Below are 20437 nucleotides of genomic sequence, written 5' to 3'. Positions count from 1 at the left end.
TAAAACACACCCTGCAGCAAACCGGCTAAAACGAAAGTAAAAATCTGACAGACAGCCCAGCTCCACCCACACTCTGACATCACTGATAAACACCCATTTCTTAAAGGTACATTTCTTAAGCACCTCTTTCTTAAAGGTACTCTCACATGACAAAGATGAATGAAGGGGAAGCTGCAGATGTGATGTACTGGATTTCCAAAATGCTTTTAATAAGATACCACATCAAAGGTTAATTTATCTCTCTCTCTGATTCCAATTAGGTAATAGAACATAGAACATAGAACAATACAGCGCAGTACAGGCCCTTCGGCCCACGATGTTGCACCGAAACAAAAGCCATCTAACCTACACTATGCCATTATCATCCATATGTTTATCCAATAATTATTCCTCTATCCATGTTTATGCGTTACTGTCTACATCAGGAGCTTTTATTTTGTGAAGAAATGTACCTTTAAGAAATGGGTGTTTATCAGTGATGTCAGAGTGTGGGTGGAGCTGGGCTGTCTGTCAGCTTTTTACTTTGGGCAGCACGGTAGTATTGTGGATAGCACAATTGCTTCACAGCTCCAGGGTCCCAGGTTCGATTCCCGGCTTGGGTCACTGTTTGTGCGGAGTCTGCATGTTCTCCCCGTGTCTGCGTGGGTTTCCTCCGGGTGCTCCGGTTTCCTCCCACAGTCCAAAGATGTGCAGGTTAGGTGGATTGGCCGTGCTAAATTGCCCTTAGTGTCCAAAATTGCCCTTAGTGTCCAAAATTGCCCTTAGTGTTGGGTGGGGTTACTGGGTTATGGGGATAGGGTGGCGGTGTTGACCTTGGGTAGGGTGCTCTTTCCAAGAGCCAGTGCAGAGTCGATGGGCCGAATGGCCTCGTTCTGCACTGTAAATTCTGTGTGATTCTGTGTGTGACTGTGGAATCATTGATCATGGAGCTTACACATTTGAAGTAACCTTTGTAATATTACAAGTTCCACATAGATCAGTGCTGGGGGTTCAACTATTTACAAACTGTATTAATGAGTTGGATGAAGGTGCCAAATGCAAGACAGCGACACCTGCTGACAATACAACGATAGGTAGGAAAGTATGTGGTCAAGAGAACATAAGAGGGCTGCAAAGGGACTGAGAGAAGCAAAGTGAGTGAGCAAAAATTTGGTTGATGAAGTATTTGAAGAAAATGTTTCTGCTTTGGCAGGAAGAATAGAACAGCAATATTTTATTTAAATAGCGAGAGATTGAGAAGTCTACAGTGCAGATGGATCAGGGTGTCTTTGTTAGCACTGCGGCTTCACAGCGCCAGGGTCCCAGGTTCGATTCCTGGCTTGGGTCACTGTCTGTGCGGAGTCTGCACGTTCTCCCCGTGTCTGCGTGGGTTTCTTCCGGGTGCTCCGGTTTCCTCCCACAAGTCCCGAAAGACGTGCTGTTAGGTGAATTGGACATTCTCCCTCTGTGTACCTGAACAGGTGCCGGAATGTGGCGATTCGGGGATTTTCACAGTAACTTCATTGTTAATGTAAGCCTACTTGTGACAGTAATAAAGATTATTAGATTATCATTATATTGTGAATAAGTGTGAAATTATCCACGTTGGTCGGAAAGACGAAGGACTGACAATGTGTGAATTGTCGAGAGGTTGGGAAGTGTTGATGTCCTGAGGGAGCAGAGTGTCTATACTAGCAGACAGATGCTACAGTAAGTAAGGACAGTAAATGGTAGGCTGGCTTTCGTTACAAGGGGATTTGAGTACAGAAGTAAAGATGTCTTGCTGCAAGTGTACAGAGTCTTGGTGAGACTCCACCTGGAGTATTGTGCAAAGTTGTGGCCTCCTTATCGATACTTACAATAATAGAGGGAGTGGAATGGAGGGAGGGGAACTAATCTCTGGGATGATGGGGCTGGCTCATGAGGAGAGGTTGAGGAGATTCGGACTGTATTGTCTGGCGTTGGAAGAATGTGAGGTGATCGCTATGAAGCAGACAGAAGTTTCACAGGCCCCATAGGGTAGATGCAGATTGGATGTTTCCCTTGGTTGGAGAGTCTAGAAGCAGGAGACACTGTCTCAGAATAAGTGGCAGGTCATTTAGGACTGAGATAAGGAGGACATTCTTCACTCAGAGGCTGGTGAATCTTTGGAATTCTCTGTCCCAGTTCAGTCATTCAGCATGTTTATGACTGAGATTGATAGATTTCTGGATACTAATGCCAGCAAGGGATATGGGGGTAGCATGGGAAAGTGGCATGATCTAACTGAGCAGCTCGATAGGCTGAATGGCCTACTCCTATGTCCCTATGTCTCTCTCTGTCTCCTACATGTTCACTCTCTCTGATTTCTCTGACTCTCCATTGCTCCTTCTATCTGTGTGTCTCCAGCAGCGTTTACGCCTAGACTTGCCCTCTCTCTCTGACCCCTGTTGACTTTCTGCCTCCACTGTTATCTGTGGGTCCAGAGACATGACCAAGCCACCATCAACAACATTTTTCAAATAAATCAAAATCCATCAAAAAACTGTGAGTTCCTTGTTATGTATGTTTTTCAGTAAGCTGATATTGACATACCATTTGGAGAAAATGGTAAGTATGGATTTTTGAAAATCCTGCTTCCAGGAATGCATGTGAGGAATCTGGGCTCAGAGATCTTCCCTGCATTAATTTAAATGTCGGGCCCCAAAGAATGAAACTTTGAGCTGAGCAATCAATTTGTAATATCGATTCTGAAATGCCAAATATCTTAGTCTGGAAACAATACCTTTTGACATTCTAATACTGCCACCTCAGATTTCTCTTTCTACAATTTAAAAAGAGGCATTAACCCACCCATTTATTACAAAATAGGCAAGTTGTCATTAAAATGGTGCCCAAAGGAATTTGATACAAGTGCCTTAACCATTCACACGTTAATATTTAATATGCAATATTTAAAATAATGAGTGCAAACTCATTGGCGAGGCTGAATACGATGCAAACACAAATTGCTGAAAAAAATGATGTCCGGCAATTTGTTCGTACAGTAGCACACTGGTTAGCACTGTTGCTTCACAGCGCCAGGGTCCCAGGTTCGATTCCCCGCTGGGTCACTGCGGAGTCTGCACGTTCTCCCTGTGTCTGCGTGGGGTTCCTCCGGGTGCTCCGGTTTCCTCCCACAAGTCCCGAAAGACGTATTGTTAGGTGAATTGGACATTCTGAATTCTCCTTCAGTGTACCCGAACAGGTGCCGGAATGTGGCAACGAGGGGATTTTCACAGTAACTTCATTGCAGTGTTAATGTAAGCCAGACACTAAGAAAGATTATTAGAACTGCCTCCTCATGTCTCCATGGACCTTCCCCCACATTCCTGATGAAGTTACGATGATGGAGCAGACTCAGAAATGCAGAAATTCACAGTAAATGTCTTTGTAAGTTTGAACTACAGAGGTGCGTCTATTGCTTTGTAAACTCAGCTGTGCACCTTTCAAAAAATTACTGAAATAAAGGACATCTTTGAAAAAATTCTGGTGAATGAACAGTTGGATTTCAAATGTAGCTGAGCATACTTAATTGAGCTGTAAATCCCCTCATAATACTTCAAAGATTATTCTAGATTCAGAAGGTACAGAGTCAACTTTCAGATGTTAAACCAAGTCCACATCTGTCCTCTGGTGGACATTGGTATTGCTTGGCACGATTTTGAAGAGTGGGGGAAATATCCCCATAATTTGTCCAATTTTTACCTCACCATCAACATTGCAAAAAATATGTCTGGCCATGAACACATTCTCGTTTGTAGGATTTTGCTGTGTTCAAATTCACTGCTTTGTTCCCTACATTATATCAATGACTACACTTCAATTGTCTGTGAAACACTCTTGTCCTGTGGCTATAAAAGACGTTCTTCGTAAATGCAATCTTTCTTTCTGTAAATGATAGAACTTGTGAATTTCATAATTTGTGAATGAACAGTGTGATTTTAGACTATAGAATAAACCAAAGAATGGTTCGGAGAAGCTGCATAACGGAACCAATATAAAACACATACATTTGAAATATTTCCCAATATTTCCTTCTGGCATCATTTTGAGCAAATGTGCTTACAAACAAGATTTTGATTAAAACTATGACATAAATTAATGGCATTTGAAGCGAGGAACGGTTTGTCTATTTGTTGACTCCATTATTTTCAATATTCCACTTTAGCCTTTGAGGCAACTAAAGTGATTAAAATGGAAATAATCATTTAAAACACAAATCCTTCCAGAATCTTATTAGTTCTTGAAGATAGACATAGAACATAGAACGATACAGCGCAGTACAGGCCCTTCGGCCCACGATGTTGCACCAAAACAAAAGCCATCTAACCTACCCTATGCCATTATCATCCATATGCTTATCCAATAAACTTTTAAATGCCCTCAATGTTGGTGAGTTCGCTACTGTTGCAGGTAGGGCATTCCACGGCCTCACCACTCTTTGCGTAAAGAACCTACCTCTGACCTCTGTCCTATATCTATTACCCCTCAGTTCAAAGCTATGTCCCCTCGTGCCAGCCATTTCCATCCGCGGGAGAAGGCTCTCACTGTCCACCCTATCTAACCCCCTGATCATTTTCTATGCCTCTATTAAGTCTCCTCTTAACCTTCTTCTCTCCAACGAAAACAACCTCAAGTACATCAGCCTTTCCTCATAAGATTTTCCCTCCATACCAGGCAACATCCTGGTAAATTTCCTCTGCACCCGCTCCAAAGCCTCCACGTCCTTCCTATAATGCAGTGACCAGGACTGTACGCAATACTCCAAATGCGGCCGTACCAGAGTTTTGTACAGCTGCAACATGACCTCATGACTCCGGAACTCAATCCCTCTATCAATAAAGGCCAACACTCCATAGGCCTTCTTCACAACCCTATCAACCTGAGTGGCAACTTTCAGGGATCTATGTACATGGACACCTAGATCCCTCTGCTCATCCACACTTCCAAGAACTTTACCATTAGCCAAATATTCCGCATTCCTGTTATTCCTTCCAAAGTGAATCACCTCACACTTCTCTACATTAAACTCCATTTGCCACCTCTCCGCCCAGCTCTGCAGCTTATCTATGTCCCTCTGTAACCTGCTACATCCTTCCACACTGTCGACAACCCCACCGACTTTAGTGTCGTCTGCAAATTTACCCACACACCCTTCTGCGCCCTCCTCTAGGTCATTGATAAAAATGACAAATAGCAACGGCCCCAGAACAGATCCTTGTGGTACGCCACTTGTAACTGAACTCCATTCTGAACATTTCCCATCAACCACCATCCTCTGTCTTCTTTCAGCTAGCCAATTTCTGATCCACATCTCTAAATCACCCTCAATCTCCAGCCTCCGTATTTTCTGCAATAGCCTACCGTGGGGAACCTTATCAAATGCTTTACTGAAATCCATATACACCACATCAACTGCTCTACCCTCGTCTACCTGTTCAGTCACCTTCTCAAAGAACTCGATAAGGTTTGTGAGGCATGACCTACCCTTCACAAAGCCACGCTGACTATCCCTGATCATATTATTCCTATCTAGATGATTATAAATCCTGTCTCTTATAATCCCCTCCAAGACTTTACCCACTACAGACATGAGGCTCACCGGTCTATAGCTGCCGGGGTTGTCTCTACTCCCCTTTTTGAACACAGGGACCACATTTGCAATCCTCAAGTCCTCTGGCACTATTCCTGTAGCCAATGATGACATAAAAATCAAAGCCAAAGGCCCAGCAATCTCTTCCCTGGCCTCCCAGAGAATCCTAGGATAAATCCCATCAGGACCCGGGGACTTATCTATTTTCAGCCTGTCCAGAATTGCCAACACCTCTTCCCTACGTACCTCAATGCCATCTACTCTAATAGCCTGGGTCTCAGCATTCTCCTCCACAACATTATCTTTTTCCTGAGTGAATACTGACAAAAAATATTCATTTAGTATCTCGCCTATCTCTTCAGACTCCACACACAACTTCCCATCCCTGTCCTTGACTGGCCCTAATCTTACCCTAGTCATTCGCTTATTCCTGACATACCTATAGAAAGCTTTTGGGTTTTCCTTGATCCTACCTGCCAAATACTTCTCATGTCCCCTCCTTGCTCGTCTTAGCTCTCTCTTTAGATCCTTCCTCGCTACCTTGTAACTATCAAGCGCCCCAACTGAAACTTCACACCTCATCTTCACATAGGCCTCCTTCTTCCTCTTAACAAGAGATTCCACTTCTTTGGTAAACCACGGTTCCCTCGCTTTATGCCTTCCTCCCTGCCTGACCGGTACGTACTTATCAAGAACACGCAGTAGCTGTTCCTTGAACAAGCTCCACTTATCCAGTGTGCCCAACACTTGCAGCCTACTTCTCCAACGTATCCCCCCCAAGTCACGTCTAATGGCATCATAATTGCCCTTCCCCCAGCTATAACTCTTGCCCTGCGGTGTATACTTATCCCTTTCCATCACTAACGTAAACGTCACCGAATTGTGGTCACTGTCCCCAAAGTGCTCTCCTACCTCCAAATCCAACACCTGGCCTGGTTCATTACCCAAAACCAAATCCAACGTGGCCTCGCCTGTTGGCCTGTCAACATATTGTGTCAGGAAACCCTCCTGCACACACTGTACAAAAAAACGACCCATCTAATGTACTCGAACTATATCTGATGAACCATTTTCTGTGGCTACTGTGTTAATAACAATGTTCCCACATATCCACTGCCCTTGTCCTTTGCGGAATATTTGTTAGAGGAGTCTTGGTGAGATGGTGCACTGCATCTTGTACACAGTACACATGGCTGCTGTCTGTCTGTCTCCCTCAACTCCATGTTAAACGCACCAGCATGAGTGGGGGTGATAATTTTTCAGCAGTTTGATTCTGGATCCATTCTGCTTGATTTCATTTCCCTACATTATACCTTAGGCTGCTGTCACTCACTAGTCAATGTCATAACTATATTACAGCTATTCACTCTGCTGTTTCTTATATTTATTGTCATGTTTAGAATTAAAAGGAAAACTTACATTCATATTGTTCCTTCCACAACCTGAAGATGCCCGAAAGTACTTTGCAGATAATGGAATATCTTTGAAGTTTCAGAGCTTTAGTAATGTGGAAAACATTGCAACACATTGTCACAGAGCAAGCTCCCTCAAACAGCAGTGTGACCGTGTGAGAGATCTTGTTGAGGGACAAATAGTAGCTCTCACACCGAGACTAACTCCCCGTTCTTCTTTGAATGCTATCACTTTTTTTTAAATTTAAAGTATGCAATTATTTTTTTTTCCAATTAAGGGACAATTTAGCGTGGCCAATCCACCTGTCCTGCACATCTTTGGGTTGTGGGGGTGAAACCCACGCAGACATGGGAAAATGTGCAAACTTCACACGGACAGTGACCCAGGCCTGGGATTCGAACCCGGATCCTCAACGCCGCAGTCCCAGTGCTAACCACTGCGCCACGTGCTGCCCCTTTGAATGCTATCATGATAACATTATGTCCAAGACAGAGCCACGGTTACATGTCTTAGCAGAAAGGCAGTGCAGCACCCTCCTTGACACTGCACTGGAGAGTGAGTCTACACAATGATTTTCAAACTTTTTTGCCCGGGACACATTTTTACGAACCGGTCAGCCTTTGGGACCCACGCCGGCTGGCCTTCGCCACCCACCATTTTCTCTTACCTTTAATGCGAGAAGAGAGCCTGGGCTTATATTCTAAAGTGGCGAAGAATGAGAAAAACCTCATTGGAACAGACATTATTCTCTCAGCACTCTACAGAGTAGATGCAGAATGTACGTTTTCCTCAGGTGGGTAGTTTACAGCCTGGAGATCTAGTCTGCAAATTACAATGCAACGATTTTGGACAAAGCTGAGGAGGAATTACTTAACTCAGAAAGTTAATAAAAGGTTAAATAATGTCTAAATCGCTTCCAGTGATCTACTGCTTCCGTTCTGACTCGAACAGTAAGTTTCATTCCAAGTGTTCATTCCTGAGTGAACGAGTTGTATTGTGAACTATAATCCAATTAGAGAGCATAGATATATGTCGTGACTCACTACTGTCTCTGCTGCTAACTTATTTTCAGATTCAGGAAACTTAGAAAAAAGAGAATGATTATCACTGTGATAATTTATAGCGATGGCTGTGCTGACAGAACTAAACTTGGCGATCAGTGAAAATTGGAAAGCCTCAGTTGATGACAGCGAGAGGCATTTGAGACAGCAAACTGCCTGACAACTTTCCCATTTGTCTTTTCCAGACATTTAGCTTCATTATTCTTCACAATCTGTCAGAGTGCTAGCAGTGATTTTTGGGGTGTTTGTATATTGGATTTACATAAACCTGACTGGTGATAATCTTCACCGTGTCAGTAAACAGTTGTCCACCGACAACAACACTGTAGTTTAATATATTTAAATCTACATTTATGTCATCTGCCTTTCATGGCAATGCTTTCAAATTAATTTCTTCAGGTATCAGTACGATGTTAACAGTTGCTTGTTGAGATTTCTTTCAGAAGTATTTCAACAGAATCATTAAGCCAGCAGTGTTATGAATTGATGGTCACGGTTGCTGCTAAATAAGCTGATGCAAAAAAGAAAATCCTTTCAAGGTGAAAATGTAACATTCGATTTTTTTTTAAAAGATGTATTAAGTGACTTTACCTTTTCAATTGTGCTCCAGAGCTCGAGAAGTGCACATTGGCATTTCAAATAGTTTTCTGACTATTGGTTTGAATAATTGGAAAATGCTGCACCGTACGTGTCTGAACCTCCACCGGGGCAAGGTTACTCACGAAAGGTGCGATTTTGAGGCCGCGGTGCGCACGGGGAAGGGCAGAATGCGGCCGGTATGTCCCGGGAGAGCCCTCGCACGGGCTTCCCAACAGTCTTCATGCGTCGTGGGATTCACGCGAATCCCACTTGGCGTCGGAGTAAGAATCCCACTGCAAGGGTGGGACAAAATGGTTTTAAAACAACTTTGGCGAGCTAAGCCGGTATGCACCGGCAACGCGGGATCCACCGGCCTCTCCAGCGAGGGCGTAGCCAGGCGGAGTTCAGCACAAGTCCACAGAAACATGGATCAGGTCGAACAGCACCCGGGGATGAGGGGGGTTCCAGGGCCTTCAGAGACTCCTGTGTGGTCAGGGTCAGTGCAAGGTGGCTACCTGACCCTTCCCCTGGAATGCGGGCACCTTGTCACCCTGGCACTGCCAAGGGGCGAGGGGGGTCCATGCCCACAAGAAGGAGTATGGAGGGTGGTTTGAAGGGTGGGGGTGTGCAGCGCAGGTAAGTAGGGGCCTCTGGAAGGTTGGGGGATTGGTGGGTGGGATGTTCTTGGAAGGGAGGGCGGGCTGTAAGGAGACTTGGGAGGGCCTGAAGAGGGGAGACCCCCAAGGACACCATAGCGGGGTGTCCTCACTGGGGCATGTGGGGCATCTCCATGTGTGTGGGGGTGACATTGCCCATGGGTGGGGGTGTGGGGGACCCACAAGCTCAGTGCGAGATTGGGACACCCTTTCAAAATGGCGGCCCGAACTTGGAGATCAGCTTCCCAGTGCTGAAAAAGATTCTGGGTGGGATTCTCTGTCGGCCGAAGTGAAAATCGGGAAACGCAATTGGGCAGAGAATCGGTTCCGACAGCAAAATTGCGGCAGGTGCAGGTTTCACGCTAAATCGCAATTCTCCGTCACCTCGACAGTGGCATCAATGCGGTCTGGAACGCACGCACAGTCAACACCATTTGCATATCAATAGCGGCTCGACCCGGTATTCTCCGGAACCACCGCGATTCTCCGCCTCCGACGGGCCGAGTTCCCGATGGCGCAGTTCACTTGTGCTTTTTTTAAAATTGTGAAACTAGCGCCGTGGCCGATGATGGAGACAGAGGAGGCAGGACTCGGAGAGGAGTGACTGTGGGCTGCCAGGACGGACACTGGTAGGCTGGCTGGGTACCCACCCAGGGTAATGCCCACTGTGGGGGAGCCGGATGGGGGCTGCGGACTGTACCGCTGGCAAAGTTCCCCCTGCCCGGGATCGCCCCACACCCCCTCACTGTGACGGTGCTGGACTGAGTCCGCAGCCGCCCACGCCGAGTTCCTGACGGGTGGAACGATGAGAGACCCACGATGTCGGCAACTCGGCCGGTCGGAGGCGTAGGACCAGGGGCGGACCTCAGGCAACGCCCTGAGGCCATCGATACGTCTCCGTGTATGCCGCTTTGGAGGGGCGGAGCATCACAAATGCAGCGCCCCCCCCCCCCCCCCCCCGATTTGGGCGGGTACTTTGATTCTCCGGCCGATCGCTGAATGCTATTTTGGTGTCAGCGATCAGAGAATCCACCCCGTGACTATCACTACGTGTATTGATCAGTGGTTATATACACTGGTCCTGTTAAATCCAAATGTATACATCGGTGCAACTATGTACAGTGATACGTAGATATGCCTGTGCACATATCCCCACATCAGGCTCTAATGGGGCCTGTGGTGCGGGGACTGGGGGTGTAGGGGGAACATGAGGGGGCAGGGTTCAAAGTGTCAACTGGGGCCACCATGTCGGCCATTGGACCTGGTTGGGCACAGGGGTACGCACCACGCTAACATGTTGGACTTTTACCCCCTGCAGACAATGGATATTGGAATACAACCAGCAATGGTGGCCTTCCTGCTGATCGCCGCGGCCCTGGGCGATGCCCTGCGGCTGTATGAGCTGCTCGAGGAGGAGGAAGCTGCAGCAGCGGAGCGGGCAGCAGCGGAGCAGGCAGCAGCGGAGCGGGCAGCAGTGGAGCGGGCAGCAGCGGAGCGGGCAGCAGCGGAGCAGGCAGCAGTGGAGCGGGCAGCAGTGGAGCGGTCAGCAGCGGAGCGGGCAGCAGCGGAGCGGGCAGCAGTGGAGCGGGCAGCAGCGGAGCGGGCAGCAGCGGAGCGGGCAGCAGACGGGCAGGTGGCAGCCGCCCAGGACGGAGAGCTGGCCGCAGTACAGGCTGAGGAGGAGGTGGTGCCAAGGAGGCGCCGCATGTCATTCGAGGACCTGCTGGACCGGGCATCCCGCTCATAGAACATAGAACATTACAGCGCAGTACAGGCCCTTCGGCCCTCGATGTTGCGCCGACCTGTGAAACCACTCTAAAGCCCATCTACACTATTCCCTTATCGTCCATATGTCTATCCAATGACCATTTGAATGCCCTTAGTGTTGGCGAGTCCACTACTGTTGCAGGCAGGGCATTCCACGCCCTTCCTACTCTCTGAGTAAAGAACCTACCTCTGACGTCTGTCCTATATCTATCTCCCCTCAATTTAAAGATATGTCCCCTCGTGCTAGACATCACAATCCGAGGAAAAAGGCTCTCACTGTCCACCCTATCCAATCCTCTGATCATTTTGTCTGCCTCAATTAAGTCACCTCTTAACCTTCTTCTCTCTAACGAAAACAGCCTCAAGTCCCTCAGCCTTTCCTCATAAGATTTTCCCTCCATACCAGGCAACTTTCTGGTAAATCTCCTCTGCACCCTTTCCAATGCTTCCACATTCTTCCGAAAATGCGGCGACCAAAATTGCACGCAATACTCCAAATGCGGCCGCACCAGAGTGTAGTACAGCTGCAACATGATCTCATGGCTCCGAAACTCAATCCCTCTACCAATAAAAGCTAACACACCTTACGCCTTCTTAACAACCCACTCAACCTGGGTGGCAACCTTCAGGGATTTATGTACATGGACATCGAGATCCCTCTGCTCATCCACACTACCAAGAATCTTACCATTAGCCCAGTACTCTGTCTTCCTGTTATTCCTTCCAAAATGAATCACCTCACACTTTTCTGCATTAAACTCCATTTGCTACCTCTTAGCCCAGCTCTGCAGCTTATCTATGTCCCTCTGTAACTTGTAACATCCTTCCGCACTGTCCACAACTCCACCGACTTTAGTGTCATCTGCAAATTTACTCACCCATCCTTCTACGCCCTCCTCCAGGTCATTCATAAAAATTACAAACAGCTGTGGCCCCAAAACAGATCCTTGTGGTACACCACTAGTAACTGGACTCCAGACTGAACATTTCCCATCAACCACCACCCTTTGTCTTCTTCCAGCTAGCCAATTTCTGATCCAAACTGCTAAATCACCCTGAATCGCATGCCTCCGTATTTTCTGCAATAGCCTACCATGGGGAACCTTATCAAACGCTTTACTGAAATCCATATACACCACATCAACTGCTTTACCCTCATCCACTGTTTGGTCACCTTCTCAAAGAACTCAATAAGGTTTGTGAGGCACGACCTACCCTTCACAAATTATCTCCAATCAATATCTCTGTTCAAATTATTCCTTTCCAGATGATTATACATCCTATCTCTTATAAACCTTTCCAAGACTTTGCCCACAACAGAAGTAAGGCTGACTGGTCTATAGTTACCGGGGTTGTCTCTGCTCCCCTTCTTGAACAAGGAGACAACATTTGCTATCCTCCAGTCTTCTGGCACTATTCCTATAGACAAAGATGACTTAAAGATCAAAGCCAAAGGCTCAGCAATCTCCTCCCTAGCTTCCCAGAGAATCCTAGGATAAATCCCATCTGGCCCAGGGAACTTATCTATTTTCACACTTTCCAGAATTGCTAACACCTCCTCCTTATGAAACTCAAGCACTTCTAGTCTAGTAGCCTGTATCTCAGTATTCTCCTCGACAACATTGTCTTTTTCCTGTGTGAATACTGATGAAGAATATTCATTTTGCACCTCTCCTATCTCCTCGGACTCCACGCACAACTTCCCACTACTGTCCTTGACTGGCCCTGCTCTTACCCTAGTCATTCTTTTATTCCTGACATATCTATAGAAAGCTTTAGGGTTATCTTTGATCCTACCTGCCAAAGACTTCTCATGTCCCCTCCTGGCTCTTCTTAGCTCTCTCTTTAAATCCTTCCGAGCTAACTTGTAACTCTCGAGTGCCCTAACTGAACCTTCACGTCTCATCTTTACATAAGCCTCCTTCTTCGTCTTGACAAGTGTTTCAACTGCTTTAATAAACCACGGTTCCCTCGCTCGACCACTTCCTCCCTGCCTGACAGGTACAGTAGCTGTTCCTTGAACAAGCACCACATTTCCATTGTGCCCATCTCCTGCAGTTTTCCTCTCCATCCGATGCATCCTCAGTCTTGCCTCATCGCATCATAATTGCCTTTCCCCCAGATATAACTCTTGCCCTGTGGTATATACCTATCCCTTTCCATCACTAAAGTAAACGTAATCGAATTGTGGTCACTATCACCAAAGTGCTCACCGACCTCCAAATCTAACACCTGTCCTGGTTCATTACCCAGTACCAAATCCAATATGGCCTCGCCTCTCGTTGGCCTATCTACATACTGTGTCAGGAAACCCTCCTGCACACATTGGACAAAAACGGACCCATCTAAAGTACTTGAACTATAGCGTTTCCAGTCAATATTTGGAAAGTTAAAAGTCCCCCACAACAACTACCCTGTTACTTTCGCTCCTATCCAGAACCATCTTTGCAATCCTTTCCTCTACATCTCTGGAACTTTTCGGAAGCCTATAGAAAACTCCTAACAGGGTGACCTCTCCTTTCCTGTTTCTAACCTCAGCCCATACTACCTCAGTAGACGAGTCCTCATCAAACGTCCTTTCTGCCACCGTAATACTGTCCTTGACTAACAATGCCTCCCCTCCCTCTCTTTTACCACCTTCCCTGAGCTTACTGAAATATCTAAACCCCAGCACCTGCAACAACCATTCCTGTCCCTGCTCCATCCATGTCTTCGAAATGGCCAGAACATCGAAGTCCCAGGTACCAGCCCATGCCGCAAGTTCACCCACCTTATTCCGGATGCTCCTGGCATTGAAGAAGACACACTTTAAACCACCTTCCTGCCTGCCGGTACACTCCTGCAACTTTGAAACCTTACTCATGACCTCACTACTCTCAACCTCCTGTATACTGGAGCTACGATTCAGGTTCCCAAGCCCCTGCTGAACTAGTTTAAACCCTCCCGAAGAGCATTAGCAAATTTCCCCCCCAAGATATTGGTACTCCTCTGGTCCATTACCCCCCCCCCCCCCCCTCCGCCCCTCCAATCCCTATGCACCCCTCTCTGGCCAGCACACATCTGACAGAGCACCGAGGGAGGGTATAACAGGGTGAACAGGTGTTTAATATGAACAAATATTTATAGACTTGTGCCCTAGCCCCTATAATGAAGCTGTGCCCTGCACCCCCGCCATCTTAACTGGTGTCGAACTTCCTGGGCTTACGGGCCCTAACACTCCGTCTAGGTGGATCCCCAGATGGTACAGCAGGAGTGGAGACGTCCTGCTGTGACTCCTGCTCTGTGACAATGGTCCCCATTAGCGCAGGTTCCCTGGAGTGACCTGGCCTTGATTGGCCCTGCTGCTGCTTGGGTGACCAGGTGGGATGGTGCCGCCCTGTTCTGCCCGCTGCCCACCAGATGCCCCAGGGACAGGAGGAGGGTGAAAATCTGAGGTATTGCGGTGTCCGGCACCTCCCCTGCACGGGCCCAATCACCTCCTCTTCCCTCGGGTTGCCTGTGGCCCCGGGCTATTCTATTGGGCGTGGGTGTGAGCAGAGCTATCCCCTGAGGCCGTCCCACCACCTGGTACTGCCAGTCCTGGAGGCCCACTCTGGTCTCGACAAGGGTCTGAAGACTTGCGGCTGTTGGGCACAGGGACTGGGCCATCTCCCTCTGTGTCTGCGCCATGCCAACCAGCGCCTGGGCAATGCCGCTGGCATTCTAAGCCATGGCCTGCTGTGACTGGGCCACGTTCAGGAGCGCTGCTGCGATTTCCAGGTGTCTCTGGGACATGGCTGCCGGTGCGAGGGCAGCCCTGTCCTAGGCCTCGGCCTCTGCCTGCACAGAATGCCCCAGGCCTTGGACATGCTGATCCACAGGAGAAACCGTCGCCCCCAATGCCTCCACAGCGGATGCCACCTGTGCGGTGTTGGCGTGGGTGACAAGCATGTTCAGCACCACCTCCTGCTACTGCGTGCGGTTGGACTCCTCCAACTCCTCCTGCAGGTGCTGGACGCTCGCCGACAACCCCTCATGGAGGCCCTGGCTCTGTGACTGCATCGGCATGATGGGACTGTCCATTCGAGAAACTCGCAACCCATGTGGGCGGCAGCTGGTTCCTGGTACCCGCCTTTACTCCGACCGTCCGGCCCCTCGGCTGCTCCTACCTCCACCTACTGTACCGGATCAGCTGTGAGGTGCTCTCCAGAGGGTACCCCAGGAGCCTCTTCACTAAAGTGTCCGCCGAGGTGAGTGCCTCTGGGATGGTGGAGGCTGTTGGAGACGCTGTGACGGGAAATCAGCGCCATCCTCCGATCCGAGCTCCGGGGTGTCCTGGGGATCGGGCGGGGGCTGGTGTCCAGGCTGCTCCTATCATTGCTCGGCTCACGGGGGGGGGGGGGGGCTCAGGATGTGGCACTGGGGCGGGGGGGGGATGGTGTGGGTTGGTGTGGGAGTGGGGTTGGGGGTGGTGTGGGGTTGGGGTTGGTGTGGGGTTGGTGTAGTGATGGGGGTGGTGTGGGGGTGGTGTGGTGATGGGGGTGTTGTGGGGGTGGTGTGGTGATGGGGATGGTGTGGGGTTGGGGTTGGTGTGGGGTTGGGGTTGGTGTGGGGTTGGTGTGGTGATGGGGGTGGTGTGGGGGTGGTGTGGTGATGGGGGTGGTGTGGGGGTGGTGTGGTGATGGGGATGGTGTGGGGTTGGGGTTGGTGTGGGGGTGGGGCTGGGGTTGGTGTGGGGGTGGGGCTGGGGTTGGTGTGGGGGCGGGGGTGGGGTTGGGGGGTGGTGTGGGGGTGGGGCGGGGGTTGGTGTGGGGGTGGTGTGGTGATGGGGGTGGGGTGGGGTTGGTGTGGTGATGGGGGTGGTGTGGGGGTGGTGTGGTGATGGGGGTGGTGTGGGGTGGTGTGGGGTTGGTGTGGGGGTGGGGGTGGTGTGGGGGTGGGGCTGGGGTTGGTGTGGGTGTGGGGGTGGGGCCGGGGTTGGTGTGGGGGTGGGGGTAGTGTGGGGGTGGGGCTGGGGTTGGTGTGGGGGCAGGGGTAGGGTTGGGGGTGGGGCAGGGGTTGGTGTGGGGGTGGGGGTGGTGTGGGGGTGGGGCTGGGGTTGGTGTGAGGGTGGGGGTGGGGTTGGGGGTGGTGTGAGGGTGGGGGTGGGGTTGGGGGTGGTGTGAGGGTGGGGCTGGGGTTGGTGTGAGGGTGGGGGTGGGGTTGGGGGTGGTGTGAGGGTTGAGGTTGGTGTGGGGTTTACACACTCAGTGGAGTGTAGCTTCCTCGCCTCCCATCGCCCCCCCCCCCCACCCCCCACCCACCCCCCCTTCCCCCACCCTGACGACTTCAGTTCCTCAGGTGCAGCGGTCCCCCTTTAGTCTTGTCGCGCTCCCGCCGTTATGGCTGGATTCTCCTGCGGGGGGCGGGGGGGGGGGGGGTGGGGGGGGGGGGGGGGTGGGGGGGTGGGGGGTGGGGGGGTGGGGTGGGGTGGGGGGGGGGTTTGGGCGGACAGAAAATGACAGTGTCAGACAGTCCAACACATGGAGCCCGGGGGGTGGGTAGGTGATGGTCTCAGTGGCCAAGGCACCCGGCCCTGGCGGCTGGTATGGGTGCCGGCATGTGGGGCAAGGTGGGGGTGCGGCCGCCCTCCTGGTGAGGGGGGGCTGTGGGGTCGTGGACGGGGTTTGGTGCCAGGAGCACAGTGCTGCCTGCTCGCTGTCCCGCCCGGAGGCGGTGGTGCAGTTTCTTACGGCACTGCTGGCCGGTCCAGACGGTGTTGCCCATGGCGCCGACCACCTCTGCCACCTGAGCCCAGGCACGATGAATGGCTGCGGCTGGTCGCCTCCGTCCGGTGCCTTGGTACAGCGATGTCCGCCTCTCCTCCACAGCATTTGGGGAGTGTAATGTGTATGTGCGACTGCAGCTTGTCAGTCTCGTTAGAACATAGAACACAGAACATAGAACAATACAGCGCAGTACAGGCCCTTCGGCCCACGATGTTGCACCGAAACAAAAGTCATCTAACCTACACTATGCCATTATCATCCATATGTTTATCCAATAAACTTTTAAATGCCCTCAATGTTGGCGAGTTCACTACTGTAGCAGGTAGGGCATTCCATGGCCTCACTACTCTTTGCGTAAAGAACCTACCTCTCACCTCTGTCCTATATCTATTACCCCTCAGTTTAAAGTTATGTCCCCTCGTGCCAGCCATTTCCATCCGCGGGAGAAGGCTCTCACTGTCCACCCTATCCAACCCCCTGATCATTTTGTATGCCTCTATTAAGTCTCCTCTTAACCTTCTTCTCTCCAACGAAAACAACCTCAAGTCCATCAGCCTTTCCTCATAAGATTTTCCCTCCATTCCAGGCAACATCCTGGTAAATCTCCTCTGCACCCGCTCCAAAGCCTCCACGTCCTTCCTATAATGCGGTGACCAGAACTGTACGCAATACTCCAAATGCGGCCGTACCAGAGTTCTGTACAGCTGCAACATGACCTCCCGACTCCGGAACTCAATCCCTCTACCAATAAAGGCCAACACTCCATAGGCCTTCTTCACAACCCTATCAACCTGGGTGGCAACTTTCAGGGATCTATGTACATGGACACCTAGATCCCTCTGCTCATCCACACTTTCAAGAACTTTACCATTAGCCAAATATTCCGCATTCCTGTTATTCCTTCCAAAGTGAATCACCTCACACTTCTCTACATTAAACTCCATTTGCCACCTCTCAGCCCAGCTCTGCAGCTTATCTATATCCCTCTGTAACCTGCTACATCCTTCCACACTATCGACAACACCACCGACTTTAGTATCGTCTGCAAATTTACTCACACACCCTTCTGCGCCTTCCTCTAGGTCATTGATAAAAATGACAAACAGCAACGGCCCCAGAACAGATCCTTGTGGTACTCCACTTGTGACTGTACTCCATTCTGAACATTTCCCATCAACCACCACCCTCTGTCTTCTTTCAGCTAGCCAATTTCTGATCCACATCTCTAAATCACCCTCAATCCCCAGCCTCCGTATTTTTTGCAATAGCCTACCGTGGGGAACCTTATCAAACATATGGGCAGCACGGTAGCCTTGTGGATAGCACAATTGCTTCACAGCTCCAGGGTCCCAGGTTCGATTCCGGCTTGGGTCACTGTCTGTGCGGAGTCTGCACATCCTCCCCGTGTGTGCGTGGGTTGCCTCCGGGTGCTCCGGTTTCCTCCCACAGTCCAAAGATGTGCAGGTGAGGTGGATTGGCCATAATAAATTGCCCTTAGTGTCCAAAATTGCCCTTAGTGTTGGGTGGGGTTACTGGGTTATGGGGATAGGGTGGCGGTGTTGACCTTGGGTAGGGTGCTCTTTCCAAGAGCCGGTGCAGACTCGCTGGGCCGAATGGCCTCCTTCTGCACTGTAAATTCTATGATCTATGAAACGCTTTGCTGAAATCCATATACACCACATCAACTGCTCTACCCTCGTCTACCTGTTCAGTCACCTTCTCAAAGAACTCAATAAGGTTTGTGAGGCATGACCTACCCTTCACAAAGCCATGCTGACTATCCCTGATCATATTATTCCTATCTCGATGATTATAAATCTTGTCTCTTATAATCCCCTCCAAGACTTTACCCACTACAGACGTGAGGCTCACCGGTCTATAGTTGCCGGGGTTGTCTCTGCTCCCCTTTTTGAACAAAGGGACCACATTTGCTGTCCTCCAGTCCTCTGGCACTATTCCTGTAGCCAATGATGACATAAAAATCAAAGCCAAAGGTCCAGCAATCTCTTCCCTGGCCTCCCAGAGAATCCTAGGATAAATCCCATCAGGTCCCGGGGACTTATCTATTTTCAGCCTGTTCAGAATTGCCAACACCTCTTCCCTACGTACCTCAATGCCATTTATTCTATTAGCCTGCGGCTCAGCATTCTCCTCCACAACATTATCTTTTTCCTGAGTGAATACTGACGAAAAATATTCATTTAGTATCTCGCCTATCTCTTCAGACTCCACACACAATTTCCCATCCCTGTCCTTGACTGGTCTTACTCTTTCCCTAGTCATTCGCTTATTCCTGACATACCTATAGAAAGCTTTTGGGTTTTCCTTGATCCTTCCTGCCAAATACTTCTCATATCCCCTCCTTGCTCGTCTTAGCTCTCTCTTTAGATCCTTCCTCGCTACCTTGTAACTATCCATCGCCCCAACCGAAACTTCACACCTCATCTTCACATAGGCCTCCTTCTTCCTCTTAACAAGAGATTCCACTTCCTTGGTAAACCACGGTTCCCTCGCTCGACGCCTTCCTCCCTGCCTGACCGATACATACTTATCAAGAACACGCAGTAGCTGATCCTTGAACAAACCCCACTTATCCAGTGTGCCCAACACTTGCAGCCTACTTCTCCACCTTATCCCCCCCAAGTCACGTCTAATGGCATCATAATTGCCCTTCCCCCAGCTATAACTCTTGCCCTGCGGTGTATACTTATCCCTTTCCATCATTAACGTAAACGTCACCGAATTGTGGTCACTGTCCCCAAAGTGCTCTCCTACCTCCAAATCCAACACCTGGCCTGGTTCATTACCCAAAACCAAATCCAACGTGGCCTCGCCTCTTGTTGGCCTGTCAACATATTGTTTCAGGAAACCCTCCTGCACGCACTGTACAAAAAACGACCCATCTATTGTACTCGAACTATATCTTTTCCAGTCAATATTTGGAAAGTTAAAGTCTCCCATAATAACTACCCTGTTACTTTCGCTCATATCCAGAATCATCTTCGCCATCCTTTCCTCTACATCCCTAGAACTATTAGGAGGCCTATAAAAAACTCCCAACAGGGTGACCTCTCCTTTCCTGTTTCTAACTTCAGCCCATACTACCTCGGAAGAAGAGTCCCCATCTAGCATCCTCTCCGCCACCGTAATACTGCTCTTGACTAGCAGCGCCACACCTCCCCCTCTTTTGCCTCCTTCTCTGAGCTTACTAAAACACCTAAACCCCGGAACCTGCAACATCCATTCCTGTCCCTGCTCTATCCATGTCTCCAAAATGGCCACAACATCGAAGTCCCAGGTACCAACCCATGCTGCCAGTTCCCCTACCTTGTTACGTATGCTCCTGGCATTGATGTAGACACACTTCAAACCACCTACCTGAACACTGGTCCCCCTCCTGTGACGTCAAAGCTGTGCTCCTGACCTCTATACTCTCATTCTCCCTTACCCTAAAACTACAATCCAGGTTCCCATGCCCCTGCTGCATTAGTTTAAACCCCCCCAAAGAGCACTAACAAATCTCCCCCCCAGGATATTTGTGCCCCTCAGGTTCAGATGTAGACCATCCTGTCTGTAGAGGTCCCACCTTCCCCAGAAAGAGCCCCAGTTATCCAGAAATCT

This window comes from Scyliorhinus torazame, chromosome 6 (assembly GCF_047496885.1).
Source record: "Scyliorhinus torazame isolate Kashiwa2021f chromosome 6, sScyTor2.1, whole genome shotgun sequence".
NCBI classification, from domain to species: Eukaryota; Metazoa; Chordata; class Chondrichthyes; order Carcharhiniformes; family Scyliorhinidae; genus Scyliorhinus; species Scyliorhinus torazame.
The sequence above is the reverse complement of the archived record's forward strand: the minus strand, read 5'-3'. Positions refer to the sequence as shown.